The 17464-nt window shown below is 37.9% G+C and overlaps 1 non-coding gene across 1 annotated transcript; it reads left to right on the top strand.

Moving 5' to 3' along the window:
- The first annotated feature begins 3054 nt into the window (after positions 1-3054).
- Positions 3055-3161, top strand: LOC141635424 (small nucleolar RNA R71). Its single transcript, XR_012540115.1, has one exon. It is a non-coding gene; the product is annotated as a small nucleolar RNA R71 (small nucleolar RNA).
- The last annotated feature ends 14303 nt before the right edge of the window (positions 3162-17464 follow it).

The following is a 17464-nucleotide window of genomic DNA, read 5'->3' as shown; positions in this document are numbered from 1 at the left end:
TCTTTTTCTATTTCTTTTTCTTCTTCATTTTTTCTTTTTTTCTTTTCTTCTTTTTCTTGTAAACCTCTTAAATATGAAAAAAAATTGGTCAACCATCAAGCTTCATTTCACTTTTGTGAATTTCGGACCATTCACCTCAATAAAAATCAAATTTCCTACCCAATTATACTCCTCAAAACAACTACAAAGACGAACTACTCAACAAAGGTGAGATGTTTATGGAATATAGTTATTTTATTGGCATATGAAATGACAAGGCTTAGGCACAATTTGGGTAAACAAAAGGGAAAGATGATCAAACGGGTGAAAAATAAGCTAATTTGGCTATGAGAGGCTACTTTATTTGTACAAAATTGTCTCAACGTGCACATCGACACTTCTACGGTAAGAAATGAGCACCATACTTATGCGTTTTGACATAACATACCACGTAAGGAGAACTACTCACATGACCTAATCGGGACCGGTTTGATGGACCGGCCATAAGGAGGCTCTATCCTCACATTTTAGTAGCTATGTCTGTCATGGGTCAAGTCTCGGGCCTAATACGGTCTCACAAGGTGGTCGCAACTTGGTTTTTAAGCTAGACTTCCGGGTTTTCGCAAGCAAAAACCCTAACATGTGTCATCAAAAGGTACGAGCTATCTAGAGGGAAATGACACGGACAAAACAAATTATCATCATTAACGACATATGCCCTCCACATTTAGACCCTCTAAGCAACAATTTACAAACAAGATGCAAGGTGTATGAAATGAAACTAAACATATGAACAAGCTACGTGAATGCAAGAGTGAACACATACATACAATTCTAGTCTAAATGCACACAAGTTCTAGTCCTAACAACACACCAACAACACAATCATATCCAAAACGGTTCCCAAAAGGAACACCCACATCACATATCCCGTCCTCCTCCATGCTTATATACAAAAAGAAAAGGAAGGATAAAGGAGAAAAGATTGGAAGAATTTTACCAAACGTCTTATCCGATGCTTGCATGTGTTGTCAATCAAAAGAGTTAGGACAAATGCAATATATATAATATAAACAATGCAATTTTTTTGAAATTTTTGAAATTTTCAATTTTTAGGCATTTTTTAAATTTTCTCAAATGAACAAGCAAATATATACAAATATAAACAATATGCACAAAGTGGATATTTCCCTCCCCACACTTGAGATGCACATCGTCCTCGATGGGACTAAAGTAGGGAGAGAATGGAAAATTAAACAACATATTTTTGTATTTTTGAAATTTTTCAAAATTAAAGACATGTTTTTGTATTTTTGATGTATTCGATTTTTTTGGATTTTTTAAAAGAAAGGTGCAATAAAATAAATAACATGTTTTTGAAAATTTTCAAAATATTCAAGTTTTTATGGTTTTTATATAAGGAATTAAAATGCAAGTAAAGTATAAGTAAGTAAGGGAAGAGAATAAATACAATTTAGTGGTTCTTGAGAGACTCCACCAAACCTCTCATGCAAAATTTTGTTGTTTGAAACTCCAAGTAGCATGATCCATGTCACTCAAGGCACGGAGAAGACGGTCAAATGCTCTATCAAAACCTTCAACTAAACACAAGTAGTGTCAAGCTATAGCAAACCGCACCCGACCTCTCTTCCAACGCTTCTTCCCGTTTTTCCTCTTACTCCTCTCGGTATTGTTTCTAGGATCCTCTTGGTGACTAGGATCCTCCATTTCAATGTAGTAGCGAGAAGGAGAGATGGATGAAATCTCATAAACTTCATGAGAAGAAGAAATGTCCACATGGTCCTCAAGACAAGGAGAGTGGTGAAGAATAAGAGGTGAAGGAGTCAACTTCTCAACCTTGAGGTTCATAATATCATTATTTTTATCCAAATTCTATTGACGCATTAATTGAACCGGATCACAACCAAAGATGAGAGCTTCAATTTCTTCCAAGCTAGAGTCAAAACTAAAAATGTCGTAATTTTTCTCATGGCTTCTCAACTCTCCTAACATGGCAAGTTCGAATTCATCAACCTCCATTTCCCAACTTTTTCCTTCTTCCCACACTTGTCATTGACAAGCACTTCTTCTTCAAAGATTTTGGAAGGAGGTGGTATTGGGGGGTCTTCCTCATCATCATAGACATCCAAATTAGGGGCACCAACCTCTTCATAACTTTCCTCCCCGCACTTATCATCTTTCAAGGATTCTTCATAAGTGTCCCATATGGGAGGGCCAAGTTCATCTTCCTCAATTTTCTCACTCATTAACTCCTTTGATCCTCCTAATTCCTTCCCGCTTCTCAAGGTAATTGAGTGGACTTGTTGATACTCTTGCATTGGTAAAGAATGTGGGCTTCTTTGAATGTTAGAAGTCCATTGGTTGGTCATGCAAGAGTCAAGTGCCCTTTGGTGTGCTTGGATACGTAAGAGTTCGGTCTTCAAATTTTTGAATTGATTGTCAACCTTGGCATCCATTTCCCTTAACAATTCCTCAAGAGAAGAGGTGGGGTTGGGTGGTTCTATGCATTGTTGTTGATTTTGTGGAGGTTGGTAAGGATTTTGTTGTTGTTGGGGATAGTGAGGTTGTTGGTCTTGTAAAACACAAGGTTCTTGTGGGTATGGGTCTTGTTGTGAAAAGGATGAGCAAGTGTTATATGAATGTCCGACACCGCCACAATTCTCACAAGTAGGAGCATAATGTTGATAGTTTCTAAGTAGAGGCCTTGGTTCTTGAATGTAGTAGACCTTGGAGTAAGTTGGCCTCTCTTCATGATAAGCATTTTCATGCTTCTTCTCCACCAAAAAACTATCAAACTTCTTTGACAATTCATCCAACTTGGCCTTGTATTCCAATTCTAGCTTTGAAGGCCTCTCACTCTTGTATTCACTTTCTCTTCTATAGTCACCTTCTCTACCTCCATAACTAATGTACATGTTGGAAATGTTTTGGATTATCTCCGTGATTTGGGCATTTTTCATCTTGTTAAAGTTACCACCGGAGGCCGTCACAATCATATCCCTAAACCTTTGCTCAATGGTTTTGCAAAAGATTTGAGTTTTCATCCACTTGGGGATTCCATGATGTGGGCAAGAGGTAAGAATGTCTCTAAATCTTTCGCATGCTTCACTTAAAGTTTCAAGATCATGTTGCTTGAAGGTTTGGATTTCATGCCTTATTCTAGCGGTTCATGAAGGAGGGTAAAATTTGTTGATAAAAGCCCTTGACAAGCTTTCCCAAGTATTGAAAGTACCCAGTTCATGTGAATTCAACCATTTCCTAGCATTATCCTTCAAGGAAAGAGGAAAGAGCATAAGGTGAATTTGCTCCTCCGTGATGCCATCATATTTGATCATACCCGCTTTTTCCTTGAATAAGACAAGATGTTAATGAGCATCTTCACTCTTTAAGCCATGGAAAATATCTTGTTGCACAAAAGAGATTGTATGATTACGGAGCAAAAAAGTATTAGGAGCAAGAACTCAATAGTTGATTGCCGAGTAAGACCGATTAGGATTCCGGTCTATGGTAGTAACCCATGGGTTGGTCCGTCATCTCTTTGTCAAAGAAGTTGCTTCTTGTTGTATTTGGTGGGCTAGTTGAATTTGAATGTTGTGAGTGGGTGGGTGGGTGAGTGATTTGGAGATTAGCTTGGTAAATGGTTTGGTTGAGAATTGGTGGTGGATATGGATGTATTTGTAGTTGGTTTGGTGAAAGTGGAGATCTCCTTAGAGCCGATAGTGCTAACCATCTTCTTACCCGGAAAGACTTCTCAATCTCTCGATCAGGATGGATAAGAGAGCCGGTATTACACCTATACAAACACTCAAAAAGAGATCAAATGGTCCTAATGCAAAGAATTCACTAGGACAAGGATGGAAAAACAAACAAATAAACAAACTAAGCCTAGAAACAAATAATCAATCTAATCCAATATCACTGTTCCCGGCAACGGCGCCATTTTGATACCGAGTTTGTTTTACTCCGCGGTATGCAAACAATATTTGTAAACTCAATACCTAACTATTGAATGTAGTAGGGTAAGGAGGTCGATCCACATAGACGGTGCTTGGCTCTTAGATTAATTATCAAGTTTCTAGTTTAGTTTTACTTATTATTAAATGATTCATTAAACTAATGCTAAACTACGAATTAAGATAAGAGAGGTTAAGTAGCAAGCGAATAAATGAGACAAACTAACTCAAGAACTATGAAACTAGGGTGTTGGATTTGCTAGTGTAGACAAGGGTCAACTAGTGAACCTAAATTAATGGTCACCAAGAAGTAGGGTCGGGGAAGGCTCCACCTCTCGGTGTGAGTCGATCCCTAGGCCAAGGAAAGTCAAGCCCTCGCTTAGACTAGCCTAGACCGAGCAATTGTGCATACTTCTACAAGTCAAGGCTCTCACCTTAACAAGTCAACAAATAGAGAAAGGCTAGAATCCTATTTCTATCAATTCCACAAACACTTGGTGTGCACAACTACTCTTAAACCAATTACTCAATGGTTTCCACCAATTCAAGCCAACAATTAGCCCCAAGAGTCCACCATAGGCCCCCCTTCACCCTAGTAGAACATTACTCAAACATGATTATGAAAATGAAAGCAAAAGATGAGAACTTTCTCATGAAAATAACAAGAACAAACATAATATAAATACAAGTAATTAAGCAAGCAATAAACATGTAAACAACTGAAATAAAGAGTAATTAAGAGAAGGAATTATACCAATACTAACTAAAGGAGGAAACTTGGTTGAAATAAGGAAGGTTGAATCTCTTCTCCCTTCAAATTACAACCCACTAATCTAAATGTAAATTATTGAGAATTGTGAATATTGAGTGAACTAAAGAGTAATCAAATTAATGATCAAGAAAGATAAAGACTTTGATTCATGAAATTGAAGGGAGAAATATTCTAGGGTTCTTATTACAAATGGAGAGACTAATTTTCTAATCTAATTCCTAGTCTAATTTCTAAGATAGATAGTGAGTCTAATGTAAGGTAGTGGTTATATATAGCCCTCTAATTACAAGCTTAATTGGACTAGTACTAATAATAACATTAATAATTCTAATACTAATATCAAGAATAATGCTAATTACATTGATTAGTAATAATTATAATAATAACTAATACTAATAATACTAACAAAAGTCAACGTCAAAATAAAACACTTATTCAACGTGTTTGAAACAGGGCAAATTAGCAGCAAGAGACTTCTGCCGGCCGCCGGCCTGGGTCACCGGCAGCGAGAGTCATGAAGCAAGAGCAGAAAAGGAATGGGTGTGTGTGGTTGCCGAGCAGGCGGCTGCCGGGGTACCGGCATAGAGAACAAAGTTGAGTGCGAAATTGAAGATTGCGAGTTGTATGCCGGTAGGTCGGCTGCCGGGGTCATGACCGGTAGCGATTACTTCAGAAAAGGAAGGGAATAGGTGTATGGCTACCGGTGGGAGTAGTCGGCTGCCGGTATGCCGGCAAAGAGAAACATTGAGGTGGATTTGCGTGCTACACAGAGGAGGGAAACATGGGCTGCTGTGGTGGTTTGGTGCTGCAGTGGTGGTTGTAGGTGGATGGAGGTTATGGGCTGGTGATTATGGGCTGATGTGGTGGTCGTAGGTGAGGTCCACAGTGGTCGGAGGTGGCTTTAATGGCTCAGCAAAGACAGTTGTAAAATGTGTTGTTTGCGTATGGACGAAGGTGGAAAACGTGTTCGTGGTGGCTGACACGGTGGTCAATGGTTGTTATGGAAGGTTGGGTTGTGAATTTGGAAGTGGGTGGATGTTAGGGGTGGTGATGGGTGGCTCCCACAGTGGCTGGGGGTGGCTTTGGTGGTAGTTGAAAGATGGTCGCGTGAAATGGTTGTAATTGTATGTTTGTGGCTATGGGTGAAAGGTGGTGTCGTGACGGCTGGTGTAGTGGCAGACGGTGGCCGGAGGTGGTAGTAAAAGCTCAGCAAAGACCGTCTGAAATTAGCAGCTGCTCCTTTACTTGGCTTATTTTCCATGATTTAGCATATTTTCACCTCCGCCATTTCTTCTCATAATCCCGTCTTGTTCTTACGCCTCACTTTCCCGTCTTGCGTGCACATTAAACTAATATAATAATAATAATATACATAAATACAATTATTTATTAATTATAAACTAATACGACTAATTATTATAAATTAGTAATTAAATGAGCTTATTAAACAATTAAGCACACAAAATCGAGTCGTAATTAGGTAATAGGACGGGGCTAAACCGTCCTAAATTAGGACGATATCAAATCTCCCCACACTTAAACCTTAATCGTCCTCGATTAAGCTCATTTAAACTAGACCATGATCCATAATATAAAGAACTAGCTAAACTAATAATATTCGACGAAAGGCAACTAACGGGCCTTCTCCGTCCCTTCAACTCACATTGAAATACAATGAGGTATGCATTCCGATGCAAGGCAAGTGGGGGCTTGCGGAAAATTTTCACACATCCAACATTTAAGCACGAATCAACATATAAGATGCATCACAAAAAGTCAAACCGCTTTCCTCATCTAAGCGGCCGTTTTACTTTCAAAAATCGAACAAAGAGAGTCATTGGTGGAGGATGCCGTCTTCGGGTCTTACCAAGGTGCAGACTACCTAATTCTAGCTCAAGTAACCAACATTGACAACACGGGGTGCCTTAGAAACAAATTCTAGGCGAGAAAAAGGAAGTACTTCGCTATACTCCTAAGAATGACACGACACACGCAAGATTCGACCTAATATCAAATCGTTGACCAAAAGGAGACCAAAAACCGATTCTCACGGGTTTCACTAGTCACTCAAATGAAAGAGCGGGGTGATTTTTGTGGCAAAATGTAACCATAATCACTCTCCTAACTCGACTTGTGAAGCATGCCCACCATCTAATATGGTACTATATCCAATATCCGCAATAGAAATGCCAAATGATGCACATACAAGAGAGACAACCGGGTTGTAATGGGGCTTGGGTTAGGTGAAAAGGGATCGGTGCAAACACCGTTTTATGACATGTGAGGCTATCGGATCGAGTAGTCGTCACATCTAACCAATCCACTAAACTCAAACAACTCAAATAATCCTTCACAAAATATGACAAGATTGTCATTTCAAAAAATTATTCAATCCTCTTCAAAGCAAAACTCGATTTGCATATTATCAACCTTTTATTTGGCACAAAATATACATTTTTTTCGTTTTGTTTTTCATTTCATTTTTCTCTTTTTATATTTATTTTTCTTCTTCATTTTTTCTTTTTTTCTTTTCTTCTTTTTCTTGTAAACCTCTTAAACATGAAAAAAAATTGGTCAACCATCAAGCTTCATTTCACTTTTGTGAATTTCGGACCATTCACCTCAATAAAAATCAAATTTCCTACCCAATTATACTCCTCAAAACAACTACAAATACGAACTACTAAACAAAGGTGAGATGTTTATGGAATATAGTTATTTTATTGGCAAATGAAATGACAAGGTTTAAGCACAAATTGGGTAAACAAAAGTAAAAGATGATCAAACGGGTGAAAAATAAGCTAATTTGGCTATGAGAGGCTACTTTATTTGAACAAAATTATCTCAACTTGCACATCGACACTTCTACGGTAAGAAATGAGCACCATACTTATGCGTTTTGACATAACATACCACGTAAGGAGAACTACTCACATGACCTAAACGGGACCGGTTTGACGGACCGGCCATAAGGAGGCTCTATCCTCACATTTTAGTAGCTATGTCTGTCCTGGGACAAGTCTCGGGCCTAATACGGTCTCACAAGGTGGTCGCAACTTGGTTGTTATGCTAGACTTCCGGGTTTTTGCAAGCAAAAACCCTAACATGTGTCATCAAAAGGTACGAGCTATAAAGAGGGAAATGACATGGACAAAACAAATTAGCATCATTAACGACATATGCCCTCCACATTTAGACCCTCTAAGCAACAATTTACAAACAAGATGCAAGGTGTATGAAATGAAACTAAACATATGAACAAGCTACGTGAATGCAAGAGTGAACACATACATACAATTCTAGTCTAAATGCACACAAGTTCTAGTCCTAACAACACACCAACAACACAATCATATCCAAAACGGTTCCCAAAAGGAACACCTACATCACATATCCCATCCTCCTCCATGCTTATATACAAAAAGAAAAGGAAGGATAAAGGAGAAAGGATTGGAAGAATTTTACCAAACGTCTTCTCCGATGCTTGCATATGTTGTCAATCAAAAGAGTTAGGACAAATGCAATATATATAATATAAACATATATATATATATATATATATATATATATATATATATATATATATATATATATATATATATATATATATAATATAAGCAATGCAAAAATTTTGAAATTTTTGAATTTTTCAATTTTTAGGCATTTTTGAAATTTTCTCAAATGAACAAGCAAATATATACAAATATAAACAATATGCACAAAGTGGATATTTCCCTCCCCATACTTGAGATGCACATCGTCCTCTATGGGACTAAAGTAGGGAGAGAATGGAAAATTAAACAACATATTTTTGTATTTTTGAAATTTTTCAAAATTAAAGACATGTTTTTGTATTTTTGATGTATTCGATTTTTTTGGATTTTTTGAAAGAAAGATGCAATAAAATAAATAACATGTTTTTGAAAATTTTCAAATTTTTATGGTTTTTATATAAGGTATTAAAATGCAAGTAATGTATAAGTAAATAAGGGAAGAGAATAAATACAATTTAGTGGTTCTTGAGGGACTCCATCAAACCTCTCATGCAAAATTTTGTTGTTTGAAACTCCAAGTAGCATGATCCATGTCACTCAAGGCACGGAGAAGACGGTCAAATGCTCTATCAAAACCTTCAACTATACACAAGTAGTGCCAAGCTATAGCAAACCGCACCCGACCTCTCTCCCAACGCTTCTTCCCGTTTTTCCTCTTGCTCCTCTTGGTATTGTTTCTAGGATCCTCTTGGTGACTAGGATCCTCCATTTCAATGTAGTAGCGAGAAGGAGAGATGGATGGAATCTCATAAACTTCATAAGAAGAAGAAATGTCCACATGGTCCTCAAGACAAGGAGAGTGGTGAAGAATAAGAGGTGAAGGAGTCACCTTCTCAACCTTGAGGTTCATAATATCATTATTTTTATCCAAATTCTCTTGACGCATCAATTGAACCGAATCACTACCAAAGATGAGAGCTTCAATTTCTTCTAAGCTAGAGTCAAAACTACAAATGTCGTAGTTTTTCTCATGGCTTCTCAACTCTCCTAATATGGCAAGTTTGAATTCATCAACCTCCATTTCCCAACTTTTTCGTTCTTCCCCACACTTGTCATTGACAAGCACTTCTTCTTCAACTATTTCGGATGGAGGTGGTATTGGGGAGTATTCCTCATCATCATAGACATCCCAATTACGGGCACTAACCTCTTCATAACTTTACTCCTCACACTTATCATCTTGCAAGGATTCTTCATAAGTGTCCCATATGGGAGGGCCAAGTTCATCTTCCTCAATTTGCTCACTCATTAACTCCATTGATCCTCCTAATTCCTTCCCGCTTCTCAAGGTAATTGAGTGGACTTGTTGATGCTCTTTCATTGGTAAAGAATGTGGGCTTCTTTGAATGTTAGAAGTCCATGCAAGAGTCAAGTGCCCTTTGGTGTGCTTGGACACGTAAGAGTTCGGTCTTCAAACTTTTGAATTGATTGTCAACCTTAGCATCCATTTGCCTTAAAAATTCCTCAAGAGAAGAGGTGGGGTTTGGTGGTTCTATGCATTGTTGTTGATTTTGTGGAGGTTAGTAAAGATTTTGTTGTTATTGGGGATAGTGAGGTTGTTGGTCTTGTAAAACACAAGGTTCTTGTGGGTATGGGTCTTGTTGTGAAAAGGATGAGCAAGTGTTATATGAATGCCCGACACCACCACAATTCTCATAAGTAGGAGCATAATGTTAATAGTTTCTAGGTAGAGGCCTTGGTTCTTGAATGTAGTAGACCTTGGAGTAAGTTGGTCTCTCTTCATGATAAGCATTTTCATGCTTCTTCTCCACCAAAAAACAATCAAACTTCTTTAACAATTCATCCAACTTGGCCTTGTATTCCAATTCTAGCTTTGAAGGCCTTTCACTTTTTATTCACTTTCTCTTCTATAGTCACCTTCTCTACCTCTATAACTAATGTCCATGTCGGAAATGTTTTGGATTATCTCCGTGATTTGGGCATTTTTCATCTTGTCAAAGTTACCACCGGAGGCCGCCACAATCATATCCCTAAACCTTTGCTCAATGGTTTTGAAAAAGATTTGAGTTGTCATCCACTTGGGGATTCCATGATGTGGGAAAGAGGTAAGAAGGTCTCTAAATCTTTCTCATGCTTCACTTAAAGTTTCAAGATCTTGTTTCTTGAAGGTTTGGATTTCATGCCATATTCAGCGGTTCTTGAAGGAGGGTAAAATTTGTTGATAAAAGCCCTTGACAAGCTTTTCCAAGTAGTGAAAGTACCCGGTTCATGTGAATTCTACCATTTCCTAGCATTATCCTTCAAGGAAAGAGGAAAGAGCATAAGGTGAATTTGCTCCTCCGTGATGCCATCATATTTGATCATACCCGCTTTTTCCTTGAATAAGACAAGATGTTCATGAGCATCTTCACTCTTCAAGCCATGGAAAATATCTTGCTGAACAAAAGAGATTGTATGACTACGGAGCACAAAAGTATTAGGAGCAAGAACTCCATAGTTGATTGCCGAGTAAGACCGATTAGGATTCCGGTCTATGGTAGTAACCCATGGGTTGGTCCGTCATCTCTTTGTCAATGAAGTTGGTTCTTGGTGTATTTAGTGGGCTAGTTGAATTTGAATGTTGTGAGTGGGTGGGTGGGTGAGTGATTTGGAGAGTAGTTTGGTAAATGGTTTGGTTGAGAGTTGGTGGTGGATATGGATGTATTTGTAGTTGGTTTGGTGAAAGTGGAGATCTCCTTAGAGCCGATAGTGCTAACCATCTTCTTACCCGGAAAGACTTCTCAATATCTCGATCAAGATGGACAAGAGAGCCGGTATTACACCTATATAAACACTCAAAAAGAGATCAAATGGTCCTAATGCAAAGAACTCACTAGGACAAAGATGGAAAAACAAACAAATAAACAAACTAAGCCCAGAAACAAATAATCAATCTAATCTAATATCACCGTCCCCGGCAACGGCGCCATTTTGATACCGAGTTTGTCATACTTCGCGGTATGCAAACAATATTTGTAAACTCAATACCTAACTAATGAATGTAGTAGGGTAAGAAGGTCGAACCACAGAGACGGTGCTTGGCTCTTAGATTAATTATCAAGTTTCTAGTTTAGTCCTAGCAAGTATTAAATGATTCATTAAACTAATGCTAAACTACGAATTAAGATAAGAGGGATGATACGTGCATTTTGTATAGTCTTTTTAGCCTATTTTAGCATGTATTTCTATGTACTTTCGTACTGTTTATATTGCATTTTGCCCCCGAATTGGCTACTTTGGTTCGTCTTGACTATTTTGCAGGAATAAACGTAAAAGTAGTAGAATCGTACCATTTTCGTCCTTTTTTCATGCATTTTGAGGAGACGGGATTTTTTAGAGTGAGATCTTGCATTGGGATGCGTGAAGGAACGGTCTACGAGGCAGTCGGTCACGAGTTTGAGCTGATTTGAAGGAAGAATACTCGATCGAGCTGTTTTATCACTCGGTCGAGTGGTTTCTATGGCATTGGTTGGTCGATCGAGTAATATATTACTCGATCAAGAAGTGCTGAAATTGAAGTTACTCGATCGAGTAACAATTCTACTCGATCGAGTAGATTATATGGAGAAATGCTCGATCGAGAGGTTTCACTCTACTCGATCGAGTGGTTTTGGCTGTCGTGGGCTTTAATTAGCCCGTGAACTTGTTTTAGTTGATGGACTTAGTAGTTTTTCTATTTAAATGCACGTTAACTAGGTCATTAGCATCTAATCTATTCTATCTAAGTTTTTATCTATCATTCATCTTTCACAGTAAAGACTGCGCTTCTCTTTTCCCTTCACTGTAACTTTGTTTTCGGGGTTATTTAGCACGGATTTGTTTGTTCTTTACGCCGTATTCTTGCGATTGTAATATCTTTCTCCCTTTTTAATATTAATCTTTCTTTTATTCATCTTAATCACTTGTTTTGCTTCCTTTTAATTTTGCCCTAATTACTTTTTATGCAATTTAATTATTGTTTTATCATGTTGAATGTTGGTTTATTCTTTGTTATTAGTATTGACAGTATTAATAGCATGAGTAGCTAAATCTTTTCATGTTGGGATTAGGGGATCTACGGTAGAAATGTGACGATGTAGTAAATAGGTTAGGTGAATTATTTGTGAGATTCTGTCACTATTGTAACACCCGCCAATTTCCCATTTTGACATTTAAAATTTATTAAACCGTTTAATCACTTTATTATATATTTTTGAATTATTCAATTTAATTAATTTTATGTCAAACACGATTTTTATAAACGTATTATATAAAAGCTCATTTTTATAAAAATACGTATTATTAAATATTATCTTTGAGTCATAATTTATACAAGAATAAATATATACATATTTTTGGTCAGATAATAATAGTGACAATAATAATAATATTAGTTTCCGTCTTAAGATAAAATAGACTCGAGATATTATTCCGTCTAGCTATAGACCGTCACATTTCACTTTGTATCCGCTTTAATTCGGACCAATCCAATTCCTACACCACATACTCACACTCACCTACTTTCTAACTTAAAATGTATTATTATTATTATTATTATTATTATTATTATTATTATTATTATTATACCTCCCGTCCCCACCCCCTTTTCTTTCTTTCAAACACCATCAGCAAACAACTACATTTTACAGAAGCTTTTGGGACGCCATTTCTTTCGACCTTAAAAACCCAGATTCCGTCTCCATTTCTCAACCTTTTTCGCCAATCTTTACGCCATTAGCTTCCCCTTTCCTCCCTCCTTCTTTCAAGGTAAGAAAGTCTCGTTTTTGTGGTGGTTTCGTCTTTCGCCGTCTTATAAAAGTGTCGTCTTTTAGCTTATTTATCCCGTTTTCTTGCTCATTTGATGAAGGATTTGAAGACCGGAGCGATTAGAGTCGGAAATCGTGAGGTAACGGTGATAGGTTACTCGACAAAGTGTCGAAACTTCGTCCCTTGTACTCGGCTTTATACTCTTTTTGTCTTAAAGTTTGGTTCTTTTGCCTTCTCATATGTGTGGATGAATATGTAGATTTAGTAGTTCTTCTTCTTGTTTTTGGAATTTCTAATTTAACTAACAAAACATTTGCGATTGAGTTCATTTCTTTTCCTTATTATTGCTTAACTTGTGGGGTTTTTTTGTGCTACTACATTGTAGCGTTCTTTCTATTGCGTATAGTTTAGAGCAGCTACTCCGTTTATTTGGTGTTCAGGTCCCAACTATGTGCAGTGCTCACTTTTGTGCTGGAATAAGAGTATAGCCCCTTCAAAAAAAATCAAGCTCTCTTAGTGAAATGCACATATCTCAAATTATAGAAGTCCACTTATATCTACTGGAAACTCGACCACCTGTGCAACCATATTCTATTCCATAATAAAGATATATTCATTTAATTTCTCCTTGGGCGTGTACTGCGAACAAATGTGTTTGAGCTGAAAAATTCTAGGACTAGAAATGTTGGTTGAATACGTAAACTATTGGACTTCCGTCCCAAGTATATGTTGAATTTTCCCCCTCTTACATGTTCTCTTTTCGGTGAGTATGACTATTTTGGGACGGATAAAATGGTGTCTTTCGGGACTATGTTTGGGGCGTGAGAGTGACTGATGTGGGACGGGTTTTCTATGCTTTTTTTGGGATTTGTTTTAATGTGTTGAGCGGATTGTTTGCGGATGATGAGGGACTATTTAGGACTGTTTTGGGACAGTTTTTGCCATGTATTTCTAGGTTGTTTTAAGACGGAAAGTGGACTGTTTTTAAGTCACTTTGTGCAGGTTGTTCATGGTTGTTCGTGGACTGTGAGGGCGGCTGGTTGTGCTGTGGCCACGGCCTGTTTTGCGTAGGTTGGGCACTGACTAAGCGGCTCGGTCGTGGCTCGCTTTGGCTGGGCAGAGGCCCTGGCCGGGTGCGGCCTTGGTCTCGCGTGTTTGTTTTGGTGTGTTGAGGGCTGCCCAAAGCTGTCATTTGAGGTTGTGTCATAGTTCGTTTGGCGCAATTTGGTTATTTGAAATATTTAATTTCCGTCTCATGCTTTATATAACGTAATCCGTTAAATATTGTTCTATATATATATATATACATATATATATATATATATATATATATATATATATATATATATATATATATATATACATATTCCTCTCACATGATCAAATTGTTGGGCTTCACATGTTTATATGTTTGAATTTTATATGAGTATCAAGTTGGGTCTAACATATCTTGTTTGTTGGGCTTAATGTGATCTAATTGTTGGACTCCTCATAATTTGTTTATTGGGCTCATAAATGAGTCACTTGGACTTGGTCACATTTTAACCCGTATATTTCATATAACGTAAATTATCATTATCACTTGTTATATTTTATTTAACCAGCATATTAAATTATGAAATGGAATATTTATTAATATGATACAAGTACGAGATATTTACTATGAGTGCGGTAAGAGTCATACTCTTGATAATTCCTTGTATTGTTCGGTTGTGAGAGTCTTGGTCCTATCGGATACTAGGGGTGAGCTATAAGCCCTCTAGTTGCGATATGATCGTCGGGATTGATGTTCCCATCCGTACTCATGGTGAGATGCAAGCCATAAGTATGAATGTGACATTAATAATCCCGTCACATGTGCATGAAAAGGTTAATATAAATAATTACTTGTAAGAGTCGTATTCTTGTAGAAATGCCATATTACCATCGTACGTGCTTGACATACATTTTGCCCTGCTTGTGCTGTTCTGGCAAGCACGGGTTTGACCTACTTGTGCTGTTCTGGCAAGTACGGGTTTGGCCTACTTGGGCTGTTCTTGCAAGTGTGGTTTTGGGCCACTTGTGCTGTGCTGGCAAGTGAGTCTTATCTTAGTCTTTCCGCCACTTTCGTGCTGTTCTGGCGATTGGGGTACTCGGTCTACATGAGTAGTCGAGTCTTCGGTGCGTGCTGTGCTGGCGCACGTCGAATCGGGATGTACACCCGAGAATCTGCATATTTAGACTAGGACCGTATCATTATCGTAGTCCTACCCGGGGAAATTATAGTCTAAGAGTAGTAAATGTCTTGCATTATTTGGATGGTTACTTTGGTCATATCTCCTTGAAATACGTGCTCGTGGCTAAATGGTCGTGTCTGTTTCCTTGACTTCCTTCTCCATTTATTTATTGTTTCTTATGCCTTACTTGTTTATTCCATCATTTCTTTTATCCTTGTTGGTTTAAACACGTATGATCCCATGTTTAGTTATTATTCGATTCACTCATGTCTTATCTAATATGATTGTTTGCTTGTGTTCTTTGTTATGTTCGTTTCGACATATTGTGGCTGGGAGAACCTTGAGTTACTCCCCACTGACTGTGGCGTTCATGTTTACATGAATGACAGGTGGTGAAGATGCTTGATACCTGTCGAAGTGAGTACCAAAAATAATATTTATAATTTTCCAAACTACTACTAGCAAGCGGTAGTAAGGGTCGATCCGCAGGGAGGTAGGGAGATAATAGTTGCTTTCTATTTTAGTCTAATGGTAGCAAATGTTAGGGGTTTTGATGAGAGTTATGACTAATTCTAATGACAAAAACTAAATAAACAAGTAAACGTAAATAAGGACGGTAAACAATGATAAAAGAAATGCTAAGACGGTCGGTTCACTATAGCTTCGATGGCACATAAGTCTAGGTAAGTCTCGAAATACGGTCGCGAAGGATGGGGAAAACAAGTCCTCTCGGTCCATGTTAAATAGTAGCTACCTCTCGGCCTATGCTACTAATCCCTAAGTCTCATTAATACTAACTCTCGTTCTTGATTAATGATTCCTATTGCAAACTAAATCACGTTATCTCTCGATCTTAGCAATTTAGTCGTTTTAATTCGTTAATTATTGTCCATTCCTATCTCTCGATCTACGGGATGGTCAAGTTTAAGCATCTATCAAGTCTCCTCTCGGTCTCATTGAAAGATAAAGCACTTAACGAAACAAACAAAGCAAAACTAGACGCGAAGTCAGTCGATCGACCAGCTATCCCAGTCGATCGACCAACCGGCTCAGTCGACCGACTGGTTAAGCCAGTCGATCGACCAAGCCCTAATGCGAGGTCACCTATTCTAATGTCATCTACGCCATAGATCCCCTACATCTTAGCGAAGGGTACTTAGCTACTCATACTAGAAATAATGGAAGCAACAAAATCAACAATTAAAGCTAACGAATTCATACTTGAATTAATAAAATGAACAATTAACATAAAACGATAAATTTGGCTTTGGGAGATCTAACCTAGCAATTCTTATACTACGAAGGAAAGCAGTAATCTGAATAAAGGAATAGAGAATACCGTGTAAAGGAATTGAAAGGAGAAGATCAAAAACCGAATGCGAAACTAGGGATTTTATTAACGGAAATAATCTAAACTAATGTATCTGTCGAACTTGATGATAAAACTGAATGCTTATTCTGAAAACTAAGGATACATTATATAGAAATAATCCTGCGTAACCTTTATTCCTAAACCTCATCACAATGGGCTTTGGAATTCTCGATCTTTTATTTAGCGTCAGACCCGTGGAGTGGTCGATCGACCATAGTACCCAGTCGATCGACCAAAGGTGCTGTACAGAATTGCATTCTGACGATTCCTGCAGCGCGCACCGATCTTAAAACAGCTGCCATTTCTTCGTTACTTGGTCAAATCAGGCGTTCTACACGGCGTTGGAAAGCTAAGAGGATAAGCTTTCACCTGCAATTGGAATCACTCGATTATCTGCTCTAGAACCTCGAGATATAGCCATCTGAACGAGGCTGCAATGTCGAGAAATGCTTCTTTGCTTGTTAAACTCGTACGCACCCTTGCTTTTGCTATCTTTAGGCCTTGAAACGCGCACCAAGCTCATTTCTCGAGTCAATACTCCATGTCAAATGCAATGCTAAGTACTTAGGGACGGATTCGGCTTATTTTCCAGTGAAATCTTCATATTCCTACAAAATCACAAGAAAAGGAAGAAATACACGAAACAAGGGAAATAGTAGCATAAACTACTCAATTGAGCTCTGAAATGCGTGTAAAATAGGGTGTAAAACATCATATAAATGACACGCATCATTGCTTACGTGGGAAAGACGTGTGGGCTAGCGAGAACTAAACCCTTGGACCTTAGTTTTCTAGTTAGAAACCCTTTATTTGTTTATTCGTGGGATATCTTTTCCCCGTTTTCTAGACTT

This window comes from Silene latifolia, chromosome Y (genome assembly GCF_048544455.1).
Source record: "Silene latifolia isolate original U9 population chromosome Y, ASM4854445v1, whole genome shotgun sequence".
In the NCBI taxonomy this organism is placed as follows: Eukaryota; Viridiplantae; Streptophyta; class Magnoliopsida; order Caryophyllales; family Caryophyllaceae; genus Silene; species Silene latifolia.
The sequence above is the reverse complement of the archived record's forward strand: the minus strand, read 5'-3'. Positions and strand labels throughout refer to the sequence as shown.